Below are 20,727 nucleotides of genomic sequence, written 5' to 3' on the forward strand. Positions count from 1 at the left end.
CACTACAATTAAAATTACGTCATCTCTAAAACTGAGCTAAGCATTGAGATTCCTTTAAAGAAAGCTTATATTTAATATACAACTCAATTTACTATTTAGTTTATATGAATATCTGACATGACACAAATATTTTATGAGTAAATATATTTCTCAAAAATTGAATCATAGGCTAAGGTAACAGGATAATTTTAAGAAACTGCATGATTATATTAAAAGGTTATATAAAAGCATTATTACCCAAATATAAATTTTACCTTTAGTCTCAGTAATGTATGATCTATTTAAAAGAAAATCATGTTCAGAAAACTTATTATTTCAGGAAATCATAATTCTGAAATCACTCAGCAGTGTATTATAAGTGTTTAAATTTGTTTATATTGTATGAGAAGTCCTTTTAATGGGATTTACCTCAGCAAATTATCTATTCTAATTATCAATTTCATTTTCAGAATTTCTTTTAAAAGCAAACTTTTAAGTATGTTATAAATGTCAAGCTCTGAAAAATTGTTAGTGTACTTAAAGATTTTAAAATTAAAAGTCAATAAATATTACAACTAGAAAATATCTCTTAACATAGTGATAAGCTACATTTTATCCTTAAACTTATCACCCTTAAGTTTTTTTACACAAATTTTTTTAAATGTGTTTTTTTCTGTTGAGATTATCACTCTTCATTCTCCTTCTTTCCTATCTCCTCTCCCACCAAAAAAAAAAAAGCAAGTAATTAGAAAAAGTAGAAAACACTTCGGCACCAACAGTGATCTGACACCATTTTAGTACCACAGTATGATAGTTGAAACTACCAATATAAGTTACTAGTACAATAAAAATATAATTTCAAATTTTAAAATCATTTAATGACTACTAGTCAATTATTTAATGATATTTTACCTCCTTATAAAGAAAAGTAAACCCCAAATTGCCCTTTCCTCAATAATTCTTTTCTCCTCTGATTATCTTCTGCAACAAAAGTTTAAAGAAATGTTTATTCAAACAAGTCAACATTTATTAAATAAAGCACAGTATTTTTAAAAACCTTATGATAAAAAATATTTAATTAAATACAAGCAAAAACTTCTTAAAATACCTCGCTAGGTAACTGAATTAATCCCTCAGAATATCAAGTTTATTAAAAATCATTAAACCTTGATGATGTAATTTCATCTAGGGGTCAAAATCCCCGCATTATTTTGTGCTAAATCATACCTTCTTTTGGTGGTTCTAGCTAGGACTAGGTCAAAAACCCAAAAACTACAACTTAAAAGCTTTCTTTGAGAAACCTTTAAACCTAAAAGTAATCAAGTTCTAATGCATACTTTCACTAATTCAAGGAGATAAGACAAAAAACTGAACTTTCATGCAACTGTGATATCCTACATCTTGTATAGTAACACAAAAGTAGCAACAAAGACATTAACAATTGCAGTTTGAGCTGGGAGTGACTGTTCTGTTTCAATTCAATGACACCACTAATGGCTTCTTAGCAGCTCCATGAAATCAACCAGCTGTCAAGTTGATGCATCAGAAGGAACAGTTATGCACTCCCATAAGAAAAAGCAACACATCAGGATGTTTGGCAAAACATCTGCTCCTTTACACTGCAGTTCTATAATAAACATGCAAACAAAGAAATGGGAGAAAGGGCAACAGAATTAAAATTCCAAGGTTTCCATTACAGTCTCATATGCATTTTAAATAAATGGCTTATAAAAATAAAAACAAATTTCTGCCAAATTGAATACTTTTATTTTAAATCTTTTGAAAATGCTAAATATAATTACTCAGATTCTTCTAGAAAGGCAAAACCTACACACAAATCTTCCCATTTTTAAAACTGAGAGTAAACTATAGTTACCAAGTAAAACCTTATTATTGTTATGCACAAACTCAAAAATTAATATTAAAATATACCCTTCTTTCATTTAATATGTATTTAGTAACTTATGCCAACAGTATTCTATTAAATGCATTTCCAAGACTGAAGAGTCTGAAAATATTTTTCAGTAGTGTTTGAAAGAGTAAATGCTGCTACACAGTTCAGCCCTAGTTTAACATATAATAACAGTAAATATACTATTCTCTGTATTTCAAAATATAAATCTACTCCTACTTCTCTCCAAACCATTATATGAGTACAACAATATTAAGTTCTTACAAATAACTTCCTGTTTTAAAGCATACAATTTGATTTTCTAAAAAAAGAAAAACTCTTGTCATCACAGGCTTAAAATAATTTTATATTCAACCATTCATTTCAAACATTTGTAAAATCTTACTTTTTTCTATCTGAAACTTACAAGCACCTCAATGTGTCTAAGTTATTGATTATGCAGCACAGTGACAATATGTACAGTGTTTACAATAGGTGTGAGACATCAAATGTACTTAACTACCATTTTCTTAAACTGCTTATCCTCTGTTGCTTGCCATTTATAATCTGCCAAATCTTCTAGTCCTTTGTTGCATGTATAATTTAGAACCATCTGTTCTATGTGCTTTTAACTATTTAAACATTTTTCACCTACCTACAATTCACATAAATGGCAGGCTCAATTCAGTCAAGCTTTCTATATAGCGTTTTACATAAAGCAAATTCCTAAATAAATAGCATAGCAGATAACAAATAAGACTGCTACAGAGATAAAAGCATACCACATACACATAAGTTTTTATGTGTTAGACAAACCTTTTCAATGTACTCAGAAATGTTTCTATTAGCTTTTTTTGAGTTAACTGTAGTCAATGTTTTTCCCCAACCCAGAAGACAAAGAGAATGCAAATTAAATAGACAGTTTCATGTCCTTGTTAGAAGAGAAGTAAATATGCTGACTGAAAATGACTACAGGAGACAGAATCCCACTTTCCCATTCAATTTACAGTGCCTCTTATTTATATACCAGTCAGTGTATCATTAAGTTTGATCATGTGACCAACTGAACTTTAGTGAGGTGAAAAACTATTTTAGACAAGCAAATTAAAACACCAGTTTTTATTGTTTATCTTTTCATAATGGTTGACAAAGGGCATATAACTTGACATTATAGAATATATTTTAAAATCTATTCTGCCTTTTAAATACTAACTACATTTTCACCAATAGTTTTACTTAATACTGCTACTAAATTTTTAAAGTATCCAGTATCTCCAGGTATTTTTAATAGTTGTACCTTTTCAAATGTAAAGGCATATGTAAAAAATATAAGTTAATTACAAAAGGGGATCTAAGTCATCTAAAATAAGTATACGTAAATATTAACCAAGCTGATTAAAGACAAATCCACAGAAGAGAGTGGAGTAAATAAGAAAGGAAACATGCTAATTAAAAATAACATTCAAATCCTTTAAAGTATAAGAAACATGCAGACAAAAGCTAAGTGAATACCAAAGGACACTATAAAAGTTTCCACCATTTTTTTGCACATAATTTTCCACCTGTTACCAAAACATAAAATGTGCAGAAACTGAGGGTTCACTTTGAGAGAACACAAAAAAAAGCAGCACAGCTTATCGTCAGCCTGTTAAGTTACATGGTCCTTTACATGGTAGCTTAAAACAGGAAAAAAATTAAGCGAAAAATTTCCTCCTGGGAAAATTTCTCCATAAAGTTTATATGACGTCACTGGACCCCCTGAACATTCCCTAAACTTTAAGTCTTACCCAGACACACTTTTCGACTTTCTAAGGCTTCTTTCCATTCCTTAAAAAATAAGAAAAAAAAAAGAGGGACTTGGGAATAAAAATTGCCCAAGATGGCGAAACGCTTGTTGTTTAGAGGGCAGAGGGAAAAAATGGAGGATATTGTAATATACACAAAGGGATAAATTTCAACAACTCGGCCAAGGACTGCAGCTGCTTCTCTCTTTATAAGGAAGCAACACACAAAAGATAAATACAGAGGGAGAGAAAAGAAGGGAAAATCTCCCAAACAGCAGGGCCAGCTCTGACTCTCCTAACACTTCCTTCCTTTCCCAAGTCCCAATTCTAGGGTTCGTGGAACTACTTTAAGAGGAGAAGAGCCGCGAAAGGAAGGGGGGAGGGGGAGCAGCAAGAAGACTAGAAGACCGAAGAAGAGTTGAGAGCAGGGGGCAGCTCCCGGGGAAGAACTGCTGGGAGACAGACATTACTGTCGGAAAAGCTATGCTCCTCTAATCCTCTGCGTATTGAAACAGACTTTCCCAGGTATCCCGATCTTTTCCCAGTCCCACCTGCCCCCCTCCCCCCACCCCAGCTCACTTTCTGTAAACTCCTGAGCTCCAAGCTACTACGGGAGAGAGAGCAAACGAGGCCCGAATCGGGGGTGGGGTGGCAGGCGCAGCTAAGCAGTCCTACAGGGAAGAGGGGGCGGAGGCAAAAAAGGGCAGCAGTAGGCGGACGGGGGGGGGTATCTTGAAACTACCCCGGCGGGGATGGGGGGAGCAGCGGCTATTCCCGGGTAGGAACGGCGATCGCAACAGTGCCAGAGGTTGTTTTTTTTGAGAAGCCAAACTGTTGGCGGCGACCTGAGCGCTGGAAGACGAAGGGAGGAAGGACACGCGAAGCCCGGGCGGCCGAGCAGGGCGGCCGGCACAAAGGAGGCAGACTCGCCACAGCAGCGTCTGCCCGCGCCGGCGGAGGCACGGCCCGCGGCCCTGCTAGACCGAAGTCCCGCACCGGCAGCTAGGAATAAAGTTTACATTCTCCTGAGACCGCACCCCCCTCCCACCCAGAACCGCGCATCTCCGCGTCCTCCTCCCCAAAACTGCACTCGGGACCCCGAGCACCACCCCAGCCTTCCAGCCAGCACAACAAAGAGACAGACCGACCGGCGAGGGTAAACAGCCGCGGCAGGGCGAGCAGGACGAGCAGGGCGGGCAGGGCGAGCGTCTCGAGATAAGCAACTCTGGAGTCTAACCCGCTCTCTGGAGCGTAGTTTCTCCTTTTCGGTTTCAACCGGCTTTACGATATTTGGAATTTTTATCTTCACCCGCACCCCTCACACCCGAGGATTTTAAACTCACCTTTACTTTCGAACTGAGAGTTGCGGTGGATGGGATTTTTGCCTTCCCCAGATGGTTGAAGGTTACGATTTTTGTTTTTGGAAACCCCACCACCTCCTTATTTCAATTATTATTTTTGCAAGAAAAGTATAAAGAGAGTTGGAGTGGAGGTGAGATTTGTGATCGGGAAAGCCCTGGACGCCCTCCTTCTCCGTCTTCCGCCTCTCTCTCTCTGATTAGTTCCTATCCAGCAGCAGATTGAAGCAGGAGATGATTCTTCTCAAGGTTTGTTCAGCAGCTTCACTTCTAGGCGAAGGCTTCATGAACCAAGTGACGTCAACCAACGAGGCTTCTCTCTCTCTCCTCTCTCTAACAATGAAAGTTGCTGTTAACAAGGGAAAAAAGAGAATTGTTTATACCATTTCAGTTCCAATAATAAATGACCTATCAGCTCCTAAAGTAGCCAAGGGAGGGAGGGGGTTGCTTCTTCCTCCCAAGAATCCTGTAGCTTTGAGTTTGCACCGATCCTTGTCCCAGGAAAAAGTTAAGGAACTCAAATGTTTTGTTTTGCCGTTAAAAGTAGAGAAGACAGAAAATAGGATTGAAAACGTAATTTAAAAGAAGAAAGTACACTGGCGAATAGGGAACATATATTAACCATTTCTACCTAAACTTTTTTGTCTGTAAACTCATAATTTGGTTAAAGTCTAAAAGCCAACTAATGTAATATGCCAAAAATTCGTGGATGTTTGGAACTCAAAATAAAATAAAAAGCAGTACGCAAAATGGTCCCGGGGTAAAACGCTACTGCCCTGACACCGGCAAGTTAAGCTGCTGTAATGTTTATGGATTGAGTTAAAATTTAAATAAAACGTTAAAATAGTAAATCATTTTAAAGTTATAAGTTAGAACTGTAAAAGGTAACCTCAGTAGTTTTCCGCCCCCAGCTTCTGAGAGGGCAAAAAAAAGGGGGTGGGGAGGATAGCTAATTGTACGAATTAGAACACTTAAAAAATCAAGTTAAAACTGGGTAGCCTATTGCTCCATCTTTAAATTACACACAAGATATGCTATTTGTCTATCCCCAGAATTTCTAACTTCCTATTTTTTACCCTTCCATTTTCTCCCACCAATTTCAGCATCCTAAAACCAAAAAAGTTAAAGGTGAAGTCCACCCAATTCCCTCCTACGGCACACCACCCTGTAGCTTCCTAAAAATGATTCTTTTAAAAAGGCCTTAACCGTGGTAATGCTTTATTACCCAAGAAGATAAATAATTAAAAATTTTTTTCATTGAGGTAGTGTTTTTCCCCTGGAACACATTAAAGTCTCAAAAGTTCATATAATTTAAACTTGCATAATTTAATTTTCAGGATAAAGAGCAAGTGAAAGGCAAGCTATAGAAAATTAATTTGACCATATATGTATATTTTGTACATGCACATGTGGATAAATGTATCTTAAAAGATGCTATTGTTTTATGTTTCCTCTTCAGCCACTGGCTGTGATTTTAATTGTGCTGGAGGATCTTCATTAGTATTAACACATGGGGAGATTTCACAAAGCTGCTTCATTAAGAAAAAAAAAAAAGCTTGGCAGACTAGGTCTTTTTGCATGCACTGAGAATGTCAGCCTTACCTCGGTCATTTGTAACATAATAAGTGCAAGTACAATGATTGCAATGCAGGAGCGCTGGGGGGAAGGGCAGAAATACTGCCTGTCTAATAGGGATATCTGAAAAGAAGGCTGCTCATTATATAGTAAAATGTATGCTAAAAATTAGTGAAGATGATGTCTCAGGAGACTGATGCTAAATAAATTAATGTGCTGATATGTTTTTAATTATTATTTTTGTAGTAGTTTATTTCATTCTCAGGATTCACATTGAGCAGCAAAGCTGTGCTAGCACTTATTGATTTTTTTTCCCTGCCACATTCCCGGAATACAGATTTTAATCATTTCACTACACCACACTCAGTAATTTCATTAAAAACTGGAACCTTCCATCCCCAGAAAAGCATTTAATTTCAATGACATACAATTTCAGTCTTAGCAGAAAACTGTCTCTACAGTAAAAGCTGGCCTAAGGTTCAAATGCATAATTTAATCCTGAGTTTTCCATGCTCTGCATTCCTTTGAAGCTATAATTTGAGTAACTACCTAATAACTGTAATAAGGATAATAATTTCCTTATAATATATTATTAACTCATATTTAATTAACTCAGAGGCCAAGCTCTGTACATGTATGACTGGTCAACAGTTCCACAATATCAAAATTTACTAATGTTACAGAAGAAAAATACAGACTACAACAAGTGTGGAAAGCCGTCATTTACATATTACTTTAGCAAAATAACATATAAAAAACTTCATGCATTTTATAGAATAGTGGTCATTACTCAAAACAGTATTTTAAAATATTTGGAAGTAAACAAGACAATTCACTGATATTTCTATATGTAAATAAAGTATTTTAATATTAATATTTCAACAATCTATCTCTGACATTTTGCCTAATCATTAGCATTACTGTTGAAAATATTCAATTTTGAAAGGATAAAAAGAAATAGCTAGATTCAAATTGTCTCAATTTTCATAAAGAATTCTCTTAAAACATTTCTCTTGAAATAAAGTTGTGGCAAACTTGAATAACTTAGATAACTAGGATGTATATTTTACTTAAATACTTTAAACAGTATACTGCAAAGCACAGTTCAATTTTTGGTTCCAATAACATTTTGAAATAATACTGGGTTTGAAGATGGCACATTGGCTTTCCAAACAATAAGTTTCATAAGAATATGTAATTTACATTGCCTAGTTTTTAGAGAAAAAAACCTGTGGGGGAAACTATTTAACATAAGAAAACTCATTTAGTAATTTAAAGTTTGGATATATGCCTAATCAATAGAAAAAATGGTTCACAGATAATGAAAGTAATTAACTTATAGAAAAATTCACATTAAAAATTCCTATTATTCTCCTGGGAGACTTTAGAACCACAGTTCAAAAAAATTTTTAAAGAGAGTGTATGTATATATATATAATTTAAAATTGAAGCCACATATAACACAAAGTTGTCTTTTCCTTGGTTAAATGATGAAGTAACTTAAAATAAGACTTAGTGTCATCAAACGTTAGAATAAGGGATAAAACTGGTGATAATGAAGAACTTGATCTTGGTGTCTTTAAAATCTATTAAAACTATATTTTTATTATCATCAGGGCTCTTTACATAGTTTGAAAAATATTTTTGCAACATTCTTAAAGGTAAAATACAGTTAAATGAAAATCAATAATTAACAAAATAGTTGGCAAATGAAAAACTCACACAGATTGATATCTAAAATTTATAAAATGAATTTTCTGTATTTCAATAAAAAACAAAATCTTCAATTTTTATATTAAAATATATCTTTAAAATAATTTGTTATTTGGTAATTCAAATATATTAATTATCCAATTTAATCTATACCTTTAAAACTGATTTTTAAAAATAATGATACACTAAAAATTTGAAACTGGATTACTCCAGTGTTTGATACCCGCTTACTAAGAAGTTGTGCCTAAATTATTTTTTAATATGATTCCTTCCCTTTTTCATGTTATCACATTTGATCATTTCAGAGATGACAACATAATCATAGAGTTGAGGGGGGAAAAAAAAGAGAAAATAATCACAAGTTTTAAAATAATTTGTCTCCTATAGCACTTAGTCTTCTACTTAAGATCATCATCTAAATCAATACCTGATCATGTACAGAACTGTAAAAGAATTTAATGATCAAATAAATCTTTTCCAATATAACTGATAATTATTTCTGAAATTCTATGTGATACATACCTAAACTAATTACTAATACCAATAATTTAACTAAATTATAATGCCATAAACTAATTATTCCACCACTATAGACTAAATTGTTGCACTTTCTTCTGTAAAGCATCACCTATTTTTAGGACCAAGACAGAACTTCTTAAACAGGCAGATATAAAGATGGACAGGTATTTAATTTACTACTGTAGGTATTGTACATGGACCTTCAAAGAGTAAGGAATTGCCATGGACAGAGAACAAAGTCTAGGCTGACTACAAACTACAAAAAGCCAAACGAAGGAGAGATCTTAATAGTAGAACAAGCTGGCCACTGTCATGTCTTGTTTCTGTTTCAATCAGTACAGACTAATGAAGTTTTATTTTTTTTCATTCACTGGACAAACATTTGAGTGCTTGCTGTATGCTGTGCACTCTGCTAGAGGCTGGAAAACATGAAAAGCTCACATTCTGGTTGATGTTGAAAGTGTGAAATTCCTGGGAGATTAAAGACTCACAAAAATCACATTATAAAGATACAAATAATAAAGTTTTGTGAGAATAAAGAGGATGGGGCAACTAATTCTGACTGAGAGTCTATAAAAAGCTTTATCAAAGAAATGCCATTTGAACTGCATCTCAAATACTGAGAGCTTACCAGGCAAGGAAGGCAGGAGCAGATTCTAAGTGAAAGAAACCATAAATTTAAATGCAAAGAGCTACTAGGTGTGATGTCCATCCACTAGTGAGAAATTCATTGTAACAGGAATATTCAGTGTGAGGTGTGGAATAACAGGGACTAAGGAGGAAAAGGAGGCTGGGACCTGAGAGTGAAAGGCCTTATGTACCATGGTTGAATTTATCCTGAGAGCCAACAAAGTTCAGCAAAGAAGTGACATGATCAACCTTATTTTTAGGGAAAAATAACTGTGTAGGCAGTGCAGATGATAGACTGTAGTATGAAGAGATTGCTTAACAGTCCATGAGAAAAGGGGTAAGAGACAGTGGTATTGGAGGTTTAAAGCCAGATGTTTTTGAGGTAAAATGTGGATTTTGTGACCAACTGAAAACAGAGAGAATTAAAATAAAGGAAAGACTATAGGAAAACTAGAGAGGTTTCTGGCTTAGGGAACTGGGTAAATGCTGCAGTCATTTAGTAAGGTCCAGAATATGTAAGGTAAAACAAATCATAAGGTAGTATGGAATTAGACCTTGAATTTATGCTTTATAAGTGTTTTGTTGTTTTTTTGCCATGCTGCGCAGCATATGGGATCTTAGTTCCCTGACCAGGGATCGAATCCGCACCCCCTGCATTGGAAGCGCATAGTCTTAACCATTGGATCGCCAGGTAAGTCCCCATAGGTCATTTTTAAATGGGATTATTAAAAGCAACTGGACAGATTTTTCAAAATATACATACCCAGGCCCAATATCTAGAGATTCACTAGGTCTGGGTGGGGGCCTAGTATTTATTTCCTTTTTAAAAAAAACTCTGATGGTGCTTCAAATAAACACTGCTGATTAAGAATGCTGTTATGTGACTTCCCTGGTGGTTTAGTGGTTAACACTCCACCCTTCCACTATAGGGGGCATGGATTTGATCCCTGGTCTGGGAACTAAGATCCTGCATGCCATGCCACAAGGCACACAGCACACCACCACCACCACCACCACCCCAAAAAAAAGAACGCTGTTATAAGCACAAGTTCATTTGGAATAAAAAAAACAAGAAAAGCCCAGAAAACTCTGAAAAAGAGCATTGGGAGTAGGGGGAGGGTGTAATATCAGATATTAAAATATGCTATAAAGGCTTAATAATTTAACAGTGGCATTGGCACATGAAATAAAAAGACCAATAAACACAACAGAAAGCTGAGAAGTTACCCAAGTGCATATGGAAATTTAACTTAGACAAAAGCTGTATCTCAAAGCAGTAAGGAAGAGATGGACGTTTTCATAAGTGACATTGGGATAACTGGGTAGCCATAAGGAAAAAGATGAATTTGTATCTGTTCCAAGAATAAATTTCAAAAAGATGAGATATTTAAATATAAAAATTTGAACCACACAAGTACTAGGAGAAATTATGGGTCAATTCCTCTATAGTTGGAGAGTAGGGAAAACGTTCCTAACAATGGTCAAAACTAGATGCAGTAAAGTGAAGTATCGGTAAATCTCAATATGTAAAAATAAAAAGCTTTTGTATTGAGAAAAAGAAAAAAATACTGCAAGTGAAGTATAAAGACAAATGAGAAACTGTGAAAAAAATCTGTAACATATCAGAGATAATTTAATAACCCTACATATAAAGAGTATCTAAAAATGAATAAAACACCAACACCCTGAGAGAAAAATGGCAAGAGATATGAACAGACATTTCACAGGAAAAGAAATGCAAATGCCCCTTAAATAGAAACATTCTCAACCTTGTTCATAAGAGAAATGCAAATTAAGAATCACTGAGATACTATGTCTCGCCCAACAAATTGGCAAAAATCCAAAAGTTTCACAACACAGCCTGTTAGTGAGGCAGTTGTGGGGAAAAGGAACACTCTCAAATATTCTTTGTTAGAGTGAAAAATAGAAAAACTCCAACGAGAGAGAATTTTACAGTATCTAGCAAAGATACATATGCATTTATTTTGTGTCTAGAAAATCCCACTTCCAAGAATCTGACCAAAACTGAAAAAATATAAAATAAGTATATAAGAAAATATACATTGAAGCACTGTTTCTTATAGCAAAAGTCTGCATGAAAATTAATAGAGAAACCTCACTAAAATGGAGTCTGAAGGCCAAAAGAGGGAGCCCATGTACCAGTCAAGGTCCATACAGATCCCAATAGGAAAAGACAAACCATGCATCTCCAGCTGGAAGTGACACTGTTTTACTTACTACAAATGCCAGCAGAAGGAAGAAAGATCTCTTCCTTGCCTGGCAACAGCTCAGCCAATGAAACTGTCACAACTCAGCCAATTAAGAGTCATTATACTTTGAATTCCCAGTTTCCTCCAATGGACTTTTTGTTTATCAACATCTCTCCCAACTTCCCCTTCTCCTCTATAAAAAAGTTTTCTTTCCTTTTCTTTATTGGACTTGCATGTGATTCACATAGTTGCATGTCACGAATTGCAATTCTTTGCTGCCCCCAAATAAACCCATTTTGCTGGTAAAATAACTGGCCATTTATTGTTTTAGGTTAACATCTGGAAATAACACAAATGTCCATCATAGGGAAATGGCTGAATTAATTATGGTACACACATACAGTGAAGTACTATACAATTTTTTAAAAGGAATAAAGAATATATGGAATATAAAGTATTTCACTGTCAGCTCCAGTATTTTGTTAAGTAAAAAAAATCAAAGTAGAGAAAAGCATCTATGGCATGCTACCATTCATCTGTATATGTATTTCACTTTTTAAATGAAATGAAAAGTCAAAACCTTAAAACACGTGGTTACCTGTAAAAAGGAAAGGAGCAGGGTAGTAAAGATAGAATAGTAGGAAGGTTTCTCATAAAAATGTGATTTTGGAAACATAAAATAATTTACATAATTATAAAACAAAAATACATTAAATTTTAAAAGCAATCCCATCTAAATGAAATAAATGAACTTAATTGTATATGGAGTTGGTGGCATAACCATACAGAGAAGAATATTCTAAGTGACTTTAAACACAGTAATTTTTTAAAATCACATACAAACACAATAATTTAACAGTACTTTCCTCATAGGATTTAAACTAAGAAAATGAACTTTAAAGAAGCAACAAAATAGGAACTTAATTTGTTATCATTAGCCATAGTTTTGTGGTATTAATTGGTAGTGTTATTGTAATATTATTGTATGCATAGTCTGAGAAAAAGCAAATGGATAATTAAGTTGGTGTTTTTGATGTAGGACAAAAAAGAAACAGATGTAAAATCAATGAGTTACATAAAAATTCTGTGATCATGAATCTGAACTGGATGTATTAGAATGAATTCATCACATATTTTATATTTAAAAATATATATTTCTTAGTTCTGCCCACTGTAAATGCCTAAAAACAGGGACTACTTCAGTAGCAACAAGCACATACTTACGTTTCCAATTATGGACACTAAACATCATTTGCCCCTGAAAGAAATTCCTTGAAGCAAAGGTTGATTCTAGGTTTGGGATAGGTAATGGCCAAGATAAGCCTAAAATACCCTATCATACCTTTAAGCATGAAAACTATCAAAGATTATTGGGGTCATATAAAAAGGACTTGAGAGTAAATTTGAAGAACCCAACTTGAATTGGCTCCCACTGGCCAAAGATGAGACAATTTGAACTTGTTAAGAATAACTACAATAGATTGAAACATAACAAATATATCTTAAGACATGAGTTCATAATGATACTTAAAAAACACATTGTTCACCTTTGAAGAATGCTAGGGAACCAACTCATTACTTTGAAAACTGGGAAACAAATTAAGACTTTATTCAACATTTCATATCAAATGTTCCTTGGGAAACCTAATTTGAAATTGTGTTTGTATGTATACATATATATGTATGAATGAAGGTGTGTATATGTATTATATGTATATATGTATGTACATGTACATATGTATATATACATATATATATCTCTTAAAATTTGAACATAAGATTTGTTTTTTAAATGAAATGTTATTGGCCTGCACTAACAGTTATTATGATCAAGTGTACAATTTACCTGTGAGTTTCAAGGCAGATAAAACAAAGAGGGAACAGGATACTATTCTTGTCTGGTAAATAAGAAAGTAACCAATTCAATAAGACAAACTTAAAACATTGGAGTAAAGCAACTAAGCCCGTGCACCACAACTACTGAGCCTGCGCTCTAGAGCCTGGGAGCCACAACTACTGAAGCCTGCATACCTAGAGCCCGTGCTCTGGCACAAGAGGAGCCACCGCAATGAGAAGAATAGCCCCTGCTCGCCACAACTAGAGAAAGCCCACGTGCAGCAATGAAGACCCAATGCAGCCATAAATAAATAAATAAATAAAATTAAAAAAAAAAAAAAAACATTGGAGTAAAATGTCAAAGTTTTGATATAATCTTATAGCCAATGCATAGACATCATTTATATGGTCTTTCTTATAGCAATCCTCCGTAAAAGCCAAGGGCATAATGATGAATATGTTAAGTTGATTGCATCAAATCAATTAACAAATCAGTCACATAAGGCTGTGTAGATTATGCATGGGACCACTCCAGGGGCAGCAGTGTGAGGAATCCAACTCATACAAGCACATGCTGTCAAAAATTAAATCTTTAGGAATTCTGCAAGCTACTAGTTAAACACAGCCATTACCAAAAATAAATATTTTCAAACTTATATTAAAAACAAATAAATACAACTCATCACTTCTTATTTTATTATGCTTTACTATTATCGATGCCCTTGAGGTTATTTATGTCCATTGCAGCATGCAGAAAAAGCTATACAGTGGTGTGCTACTGCCCATCTCTTCCCAACTCTATTACCAGTGATATCACATTGGTAGCTTGAAACAGACCACAGTGGGAATGTTTACAACCTAGAAATCGGCAAATGCTACAAATCAGGGCGTAAGCTTAATGTTTTATTGATAGTCTAGATCAGGGGTCACCAAGCCCTGGGCCACGAACTGGTATCAGTCCATGGCCCAGTGGGAACTGGGCCACACAGCAGGAGGTGAGCAGTGGGCAAGCGAGCAAATCTTCATCTGTATTTACAGCCGCTCCCCATCTCTTGCATTACCGCCTGAGCTCCACCTCCTGTCAGATCAGTGGTGGCATTAGATTCTCATAGGAGCGCGAACCCTACTGCGAACTGTGCATGTGAGGCATCTAGGCTGCGCGCTCCTTATGAGAATCTAATGCCTGATGATCTGAGGTGGAGCTGAGGTGGTGATGCTAGCGGTGGGGAGTGGCTGCAAATAGAGATTATCATTAGCAGAGAGGTTTGACTGCACAGAGACCATAATAAATCAGTTGCTTGCAGACTCATATCAAAATCCTATCAGTGAGTGGCAGGTGAAAACAAGCTCAGGGCTCCCACTGATTCTGCATTATGGTGAGTTATATAATTATTTCATTATATATTACAATGTAATAATAATAGAAATAAACTGCACAATAAATGCAGTGTGCTTGAATCATCCTGAGACCATCCCCACCTGCCCCCAGTCCGTTGAAAAATTGTCTTCCATGAAACTGGTTCCTGGTGCCAAAAAGGTTGGGGACTGCTGGTCTAGACTTAAGAAAGTAATAGAAAAAAATATTAATCAAATTAAATTTAAAGTGTTATGCTGAAATAAATAATCTTCTAATACTATTTTAAAACTATTACTGAGTTAGCGAGAAGTCACATCATTGATGAAAAAGTAAAGTTTAATTTTCATCTTACCCTTTTGCTTAGACAAAAATATCAATGACCATTTATGTTAGCACTACATTCTTCAACAATTGCACACCTATAGGTTGGCTACAGACAGGGCTATAGAAACAAGAGTTTGGTAAAAATCAACCAAAGCATTCTGTAGGAATCGAGCGCCTATATGGATTTCACAATACAGTACTGTATATGTTATTATTTGTACATTGTAATTATTTTTATTCCCAGAAAGATTTACTAGCACACCTCTTTTGGGGAGGACCACGATCACTAGCCCTTGAGGAGTGCACAGTCCAACTGAGAAATGTAAATACTCCAAAATATCTGATACAATGTGTTAAATACTCTAATAGAGGTATTCAAAGTGAAATGAGTACACGTTAGAAGTGGTTATTTTTTATGGGTGGAGATGGAGGAAGAAGAATGCATATCCTATTTGTGAAACAGTCCATCTCATAGTAATAAAGCCTTCTTTGCATTATAGTTTGTCCTAATATATTATTTTCAGCACTAATGTAATAATTTAGCCCTGAAAGACAATTTTAGGCTTTTCAAACTTCTGATACATGCTGCCATTGGGGCAAGCCATCTGAAATCACAGAAATGGTCTTTTTTAGGGTCATGAAGAAATTTTTTTTTTTTTTTTTTTTTGCCGAGTAGTTTGCAGGATCTTAGTTCCCTGACCAGGGATTGAACCAGGATCCCAGCAGTGAAAGTGCTGATTCCTAACCACTGGACTGCCAGGGAATTCCCATGAAAAAATATTTTTATATCATATCTGATTTCAAAAATTCATATGACTAACTTCCCTCTTGACAGCCAACCTGTTTCAAGCTGGAAAACAAGAGTTTTCTATTCACTGCTCATTTTTTTTTTTTTTGCGGTACGCGGGCCTCTCACTGCTGTGGCCTCTCCCGTGGCGGAGCACAGGCTCCGGACGTGCAGGCTCAGCGGCCATGGCTCACAGGCCCAGCCGTTCCACGGCATGTGGGATCTTCCCGGACCAGGGCATGAACCCGTGTCCCCTGCCTCGGCAGATGAACTCTCAACCATTGCGCCACCAGCGAAGCCCCCTCACTGCTCATTTTTTTTTCACAGCATTTTGAAGAATATATACTCAAGGACCAAAATTCAATCATAGGCACAATTCTCATGATTTCCTTTAAAAAAATGAACCAAGATCAAAGTCCATATTGTTTACAGACAATTGTGCTCTGGCAATAATGCACTATGAGAAATAATATTCAAGTGTCAACTCTTTAACTAGTGTAGAGATGTTGTTGCTGTTCTCTGCTTGTACTCTGTCAATACTGAATCCAACAAACCTTTTCCAGAAAAGTTTCTGGCTCAAAAAATAACCACAAGCCAAATTTTAAAAATTTCTTCCCCTTTAAGCATGGATTTTCAGTGGTTAAAAACAGGGCTTCCCTGGTGGCGCAGTGGTTGAGAGTCCGCCTGCCGATTCAGGGGACGCGGGTTCGTGCCCCGGTCTGGGAAGATCCCGCATGCCGCGGAGCGGTTGGGCCCGTGAGCCATGGCCGCTGAGCCTGCGCATCCGGAGCCTGTGCTCCGCAACGGGAGAGGCCACAACAGTGAGAGGCCCGCGTACCGGGAAAAAAAAAAAACAAAAAAAAAAAACAAGAAGCTGTCAAGCACTTTTCCCTCATAAACAGTAAAACGTCCATGTATGCTTTTTACATAGAAGGTTTCATCCAACTTTAAAGTATCAGTTAGCATGCACATGTTAAGAGTGGGTACAGGGCTTCCCTGGTGGCGCAGTGGTTGAGAATCTGCCTGCTAATGCAGGGGAACGGGTTCGAGCCCTGATCTGGGAAGATCCCACATGCCGCGGAGCAACTAAGCCCGTGCGCCACAGCTACTGAGCCTGCGCATCTGGAGCCTGTGCTCCACAACAGGAGAAGGCCGCGACAGTGAGAGGCCCGCGCACTGTGATGAAGAGTGGCCCCCGCTCGCCGCAACTAGAGAAAGCCCTCTCCCAGAAACGAAGACCCAACACAGCCAAAAATAAATAAATAAATTTAGATGAAAGAAAAGAGTAGGTAGAGTAACTATGCTTTCTTATTACATCATTGATATTATAGGTCCAAAAGTATCACATTAAAGGAATTCTGCCAATAGTTGATCTTGAGTTCTTGCCAGACATAATATTTATTATTTTGCTGCTGGTTTAATAAACTTGGCAACTGTATGGTTTTATATCTACTTTTGCTCTGAGAAGTGCAACATTGAATTAATACTTCCTTAGCTTTAGTGTCTTTTCCACCTTTAGAGACAAAAATACTGGAAAGTGTTATTTTGTGCTTATTCTGGGAAGCTTTTACTGTTTTACCAGAATAGTTTACCAAAAAAAAAGTCATCATGTTTTGTTTAAAACAGTCAATGGCTTTAAAATATCCCAGCCCAGGGAATTCCCTGGTGGTCCAGGGGTTAGGATCCACGCTTCCACTGCAGGGAGCACGGGTTCATCCCTGGTTGGGGAACTAAGATCCCGCTTGCTACACGGATCCTAGACCAAAGTGCATTAAAATTGCTTTTTATTACTTCTCTCTCTCCCCCCATATATCTATAACCTTTCTCTCTCTTTCCCATTCTTGACTGAAGAGAGGCAATTGGAGAGAGGGAGAAAAATTATCCTCTGAGAGGCACATCAAATGATAGAAATCACCTGGAAATAAGATAATATAAGCTGAGCTCCTCTTCTTGGCGACTTGGAGGCGGTTGGCCACTTCAGAATGAGGCTGAACATCTCTTTCCCAGCCACTGACTGCCAGAAACTCATTGAAGTGGAAGATGAACGAAAACTTCGTACCTTTTATGAGAAGCGTATGGCTACAGAAGTTGCTGCTGACGCTCTGGGTGAAGAATGGAAGGGTTATGTAGTCCAAATCAGTGGTGGGAACGACAGACAGGGTTTCCCCATGAAGCAGGGTGTCTTGACCCATGTAGTTTTGATTTGCATTTCTCCAGTGATTAGTGATGTTGAGCATCCTTTCATGTGTTTGTTGGCAATCTGTATATCTTCTTTGGAAAAATGTCTATTTAGGTCTTCTGCCCATTTCTGGACATGGTCGAGTCTTCCTGCTACTGAGCAAGGGGCATTCCTGTTACAGACCAAGGAGGACTGGAGAAAGAAAGCACAAATCTGTGCGGGGTTGCATTGTGGATGCCAACTTGAGCATTCTCAATTTGGTCATCGTAAAAAAAGGGGAGAAGGATATTCCTGGACTCACTGATACTACTGTGCCTCGTCACCTGGGGCAGAAAAGAGCTAGCAGAATCCGCAAACTTTTCAAACTCCCTAAAGAAGATGATGTCCGCAGTATGTTGTGAAAAAAAGCCCCTAAACAAAGAAGGTAAGAAACCTAGGACCAGAACACCCAAGATGCAGCGTCTTGTTACTGCACGTGTTCTTCAACACAAACGTCGGCGTATTGCTCTGAAGAAACAGCGTACTAAGAAAAATAAGAGGCTGCAGAATATGCTAAACTTTTGGCCAAGAGAATGAAGGAGGCCAAAGAAAAACACCAGGAAGAGATTGTGAAGAAACGGAGGCTGTCCTCTCTGAGAGCTTCTATTTCTGAGTCCAGTCAAAAATGAGATGTTCTAAGAGTAACAAATAAATAAGATCAGACATCAAAAAAAAAAAAAAAAGATAATATAAGTTGAATCTTTAAAAATGTCAAAAAAGAAACTTATGTACTGTGAATTTTTTAGTATGGCCAAAGAATAAGAAGAGAGGAGCTTTTGTGGCAGCTTTTTTTTTTTTTTTTAACATCTTTATTGGAGTATAATTGCTTTACAATGGTGTGTTAATTTCTGCTTTATAACAAAGTGAATCAGCTATACATATACATATATCCCCATATCTCCTCCCTCTTGCGTCTCCCTCCCACCCTCCCTATCCCAGCCCTCTAAGTGGTCACAAAGCACCGAGCTGATCTCCCTGTGCTATGCGGCTGCTTCCCACAAGCTATTTATTTTACATTTGGTAGTGTATATATGTCCATGCCACTCTCTCACTTTGTCTCAGCTTACCCTTCCCCCTCCCCATATCCTCAAGTCCATTCTCTATGTCTGTGTCTTTATTCCTGTCCTGCCCCTAGGTTCTTCAGAACCTTTTTTTTTTTTTTAGATTCCACATGTATGTGTTAGCATACGGTATTTGTTTTATTCTTTCTGACTTACTTCACTCTGTATGGCAGACTCTAGGTCCATCCACCTCACTACAAATAGCTCAATTTCGTTTCTTTTTATGGCTGAGTAATATTCCAATGTATATATGTGCCACATCTTCTTTATCCATTCATCTGTCGATGGACACTTAGGTTGCTTCCATGTCCTGGCTATTGTAAATAGAGCTGCAATGAACATTGTGGTACATGACTCTTTTTGAATTATGGTTTTCTCAGGGTATATGTCCAGTAGTGGGATTGTTGGGTCATATGGTACTTCTACTTTTAGTTTTATAAGGAACTTCCATATTGTTCTCCATAGTGGCTGTATCAATTTACATTCCCACCAACAGTGCAAGAGGGTTCCCTCTTCTCCACACCCTCTCCAGCATTTATTGTTTGCACATTTTTTGATGGCCATTCTAACTGGTGTGAGGTGATACCTCATTGTAGTTTTGATTTGCATTTCTCTAATAATTAGTGATGTTGAGCAGCTCTTCATGTGCTTCTTGCCCATCTGTATGTCTTCTTTGGAGAAATGTCTGTTTAGGTCTTCTGCCCATTTTTGGACTGGGTTGTTTGTTTTTTTGATATTGAGCTGCATGAGCTGCTTGTAAATTTTGGAGGTTAATCCTTTGTCAGTTGCTTCATTTGCAAATATTTTCTTCCATTCTGAGGGTTGTCTTTTCATCTTGTTTATGGTTTCCTTTGCTGTGCAAAAGCCTCTGTTTCATTAGGTCCCATTTGTTTATTTTTGTTTTTATTTCCATTTCTCTAGGAGGTGGGTCAACAAGGATCTTGCTGTGGTTTATGTCATAGAGTGTTCTGCCTATGTTTTCCTCTTAAGAGTTTTATAGTGACCAGTCTTACATTTAGGTCTCTAATCCATTTTGACTTTATTTTTGTGTATGGTGTTAGGGAGTGTTCTAATTTCATTCTTGTACATGTAGCTGTCCAGTTTTCCCAGCACCACTTATTGAACAGGCTGTCTTTTCTCCATTGTATATTCTTTCCTCCTTTATCAAAAATGAGGTGACCATATGTGTGTGGGTTTATCCCCGGGTCTTCTATCCTGTTCCATTGATCTATATTTCTGTTTTTGTGTGTGGCAGCTTTTATGTGTGGCTTTTGTTGGAGGAATTGGGATCAGTTCTTCGAGATTTTCCTGGCGTTTCACCCTAACTACTTGGGGAGGGAACAACCTTATGCCTATAGGGAGATAGCCCTTGGGATATAGATCATTCCCTCAATTCAGGAGTCCTGAAGCCTCTGCTTCTGCCAGGAAATCATCCCTAATCCTCACTTTTCACCTTTCAGACATCTCTTCCCAGCAGCTTTTTCT

General features: G+C 36.7%; 1 protein-coding gene and 1 pseudogene across 18 annotated transcripts in view; one reads left to right on the plus strand and one right to left on the minus strand.

Annotated features, from left to right (window-relative positions):
• The window catches only part of BAZ2B (bromodomain adjacent to zinc finger domain 2B), a 375,589-nt gene that overhangs the window by 276,837 nt on the left and 78,025 nt on the right, over positions 1-20,727 (minus strand). For 7 of the 17 annotated variants that reach the window (XM_082629865.1, XM_082629863.1, XM_082629867.1 and 4 more), the window contains exon 1: positions 4,998-7,358. The gene's annotated coding sequence lies outside the window, so the exon portion shown is untranslated. Of the gene's footprint in view, positions 1-4,997; positions 7,360-20,727 lie in introns of those variants that run through there. The other 10 variants (XM_082629864.1, XM_082629859.1, XM_082629860.1 and 7 more) reach the window with 3 other exon arrangements.
• Positions 10,070-19,047, plus strand: LOC309809495 (small ribosomal subunit protein eS6-like; annotated as a pseudogene). The gene is made up of 3 exons (XR_014296192.1): positions 10,070-10,140; positions 17,815-18,141; positions 18,257-19,047. The product of XR_014296192.1 is annotated as a small ribosomal subunit protein eS6-like (transcript).

This window comes from Mesoplodon mirus, assembly GCF_964341445.2.
Source record: "Mesoplodon mirus genome assembly, chromosome: 8".
Lineage (NCBI taxonomy): Eukaryota > Metazoa > Chordata > Mammalia > Artiodactyla > Ziphiidae > Mesoplodon > Mesoplodon mirus.